At 31.1% G+C, this 3,343-nt stretch overlaps 1 long non-coding RNA gene across 1 annotated transcript; it reads right to left on the reverse strand.

Annotated features, from left to right (window-relative positions):
* Positions 1-672: 672 nt before the first annotated feature.
* On the reverse strand, positions 673-3,028 carry LOC107759002 (uncharacterized). Its single transcript, XR_001642093.2, has 3 exons — positions 1,897-3,028; positions 1,519-1,595; positions 673-1,008 (listed from the first exon to the last, which is right to left on the reverse strand). It is a non-coding gene; the product is annotated as an uncharacterized LOC107759002 (long non-coding RNA).
* Between the last annotated feature and the right edge of the window lie 315 nt (positions 3,029-3,343).

A 3,343-nucleotide genomic window follows, 5' to 3' on the forward strand; every position in this document is an offset into this window, starting at 1 on the left:
GTATATCTAAGATAGTACTAGTAATAATCATTTATGCTTCTATTCCCCACCTCTCTGAAAAGAAAGATTTGAACATATTATCATACTCAAACGGTCAAAACAAATTTCATAGAGATTCAGGTGAATGTACATAGCAATTGCTCATCTTAAATACTTCAATTCATACAGTTCACTAAACGGGCATTTCTCGATTTATGCGTGTCATTTTTGCGCAAAATCTAGATATGTTAATTAACATTAAATTGACGTAATTCGAATGAATATCATGGTAAAAGTCGAATTAATGCTAAAATAAAGAGGCGATAAGTTCCCAATTATTAAAGACTTGTTTTAATGGGAAATACCTAAAAATTTATGTTGAAGGAGAAAAGTATGTTACTCAAGGAGGGACCATATTTTCTAAGGTGTTTCCCATGGTAGAGATTGAAATTGAACTGGCATAAATATTAAAGATCGTACATTTTGATATAAATAGAGGGACCAAACCTGTAAAACTGTTCTTCCGTCTTACTACACCAATATATGTTGGTAGTACAAAATGTACAACATTATAATTAAGTTCTGCTGTTCTGCATTCTGCAAAGACACTTCTCATCCACAAATATAGAGATCTTAATATATATTCTTTTTGGCATTTTTATTAACTTTTCCCTCAAAAGTTATTCTTTGAGCTAATCAACAATCACAAAACAATCCACATTTATACTCAAAAAGCCAAATAGTTTGCTTACAAGAACCACTACATGCCTTCAGGCTTTACCTTATTTATTGTATCAACCAGACCTCAGAGAATTGTGAGCTTTTTTCTACTAATTGGGGCTCTCCCTTTACCGGCAGATGATCTACAGAATTCATAACTACTCCTCTTAATACATGACTCTTCCCTAACTAACACTTAGATTTGCCAGTTCTATCCAAATTTTTCTGGCTCACCCAACATTCCCCCTTGTCCGACTGTTGCTTGAGCATTTTTTGATTCATATTCCTGCTTCTTGATTTAGTGACAACCTACATCCATAGTTTTAGGTTCACGAAATAGAGATAATGAAGAAACTAATTTAGTTGTTCTAAGAAACGGTCGTAGAATAAAAATAGAGTTTTAAGTCTATGTACGGACAATATATATAAAAGCATTTACACAATCAAGTCATTTATAAGGTTATCACATATAAAATCAATCTTACTATAACAGGTTAAATTGCACCGATAATGTAAAAGTTATATATAGACATTGTCAATGTATATAACTTAAATCCATAAAAATATTTTACCATGATTAGCATCAAATCAGCAATCCGAGGATGCTCAGATTTAGTAGTTTATTGCTAATTCAGAATTGTCAAGATAGAATTATTTTTCCAACAGAATCGTCAAGAATCACATAACATTTTAATGGAAATGTGGCCATAAACATTTCTAGACAAACATATAGTAGTTATTTTAAGCGAATAGTATCAAAAGAATCTCTTATACTCACGTCAAAGCCCAAATAATTGCTAAAACAGAATAACTGCGTACCTTCATGCTTTACATATCTCTCTAATGTTGACTTAAGTCAATTTGATATTCATGATCTTGCTTAAGTACTTGACAACCTGCAACAAAAGGCACAATATCACGAAAGACATGAAACAATGAAAACTAATGCACTTGATCTAAGAAGCCACTCATATAATAAAAGGAGAGTTTTATGCCTGTAAAATGTACTAGTATTTATATAATCAGATCATTTAAAAAGTTATTAAAAGTAAATATGTTTTATAAATATTACTAATTGATAACATGATAAAAATAGTAATTAGCACGTTGTCACATGTTAAATTACAATGATAGCGGAAATAATCTCACTGCCAGTGTATATAATTATCAAATCTTGAAAAAATAAAAAATAATTACCATGATACGAATTGGAGAAGCAATCTGTAGACGCTTATTCATGAGCGCTAGATTATACTTTTTTTGAGCCGAGAGTCTACCAGAAATAACTTTACGTCTACGTATACACTATCCTTTCCAGATCCCTTGTGGAATTTCACTAGATTTATTGTTGTTGTTGTAATCAGTGGACGCTTAGTCGTTTATTGCTAATGCAGCATCATCAAGATTCACATATGATTTTAATGACAAATATATGTAAATCTTGAAGGTGTTGCATTTGCAAACGACGACTGTGTATATCAGGAGATGAATGAACAAAAGCTCATGATGCCGAGATCGGAATATCATTCTGACCGGAGACCAAAAAATCACGATTTAAATATCGTACTTGTTGTGTACCAAAGATTCCGCCAAGTTTAATTTTTCAACGAAAAGATTTAAGTAAATGAAGATTCGCAGGAAAAACTAGGAAACCCTAAAAATGAATTGGTAAAAAGAACAATCAAGTAAAGAAAGCAAAAAAGAAGGCAGATCTTGAGGAGGAGCTATATATGAAGATAGGTTAAGGGCTATATATCTTTGTACTGTTCTTCACAGTTATATGCTAAGATTGCAGATTAATAAAAGGGTATTTGACACAATTAACAAGATCACGAAAGTTAAAGCATTGACATGGACAGATCTACCATATACGTTAGAGGCTTGGAAGAACTTAGTAATTTTGGCTCAAACTTTATATTTGTGTTAAGAAATTTACTTAAATAATCTATTCCTAACCCAATAATCGTAAAAAGTTATGAGTTTAAAGACTATAAACTTGAAATTCTGGATCCACGTATGTGTATAGATCAAATGAAAGGCACTGCACACTGTTGGACTCGTGAAATGAAGGAAAATATCCGTACAAATTAAGAAATGATAATTGAAAGGTATCAAAAAATAAAAAAGGAAAGAAAAAGAAAAGATACTCCTAATAATTAATAGAGCCATGGCTGATGAACAGAGGAAGAACTTTGGACTGGCATGGGATACTGTTAGAGATCTAACTTTCCTCATTACTGAGATTGCTGTATGCTTCTACGAGAGAGAGAGAGAGAATTTGACTGTGCTATGGATGTAGGGTTTGGGGTTGGGGTTTCATCCAATTAATTATTAGGATGCTGTAGATTTGTGCTTTTAATTTGTGATCTATGTTATATGATAACATAAAAATTATTATTCTACTCGGTCCACATTAATTAATTTTTTTATAACATAAATCACAAATTTGTTGTACACATTTATTAAATGTATCTTTTATGTTACCAAATCAAATTTGGTGTATACATTTAGTTATAAGTTAATTTGACCCGATAATATAAAAAAGCTATACGCTATCAAAAATTCAGAAGTCACACTCAACTAATAAATAATTAGATTAAGGTTAATAATTTTACTATAAACTATATAGTGATTGAAGAAAAAG

This window comes from Nicotiana tabacum, chromosome 24, assembly GCF_000715075.1.
Source record: "Nicotiana tabacum cultivar K326 chromosome 24, ASM71507v2, whole genome shotgun sequence".
NCBI lineage: Eukaryota > Viridiplantae > Streptophyta > Magnoliopsida > Solanales > Solanaceae > Nicotiana > Nicotiana tabacum.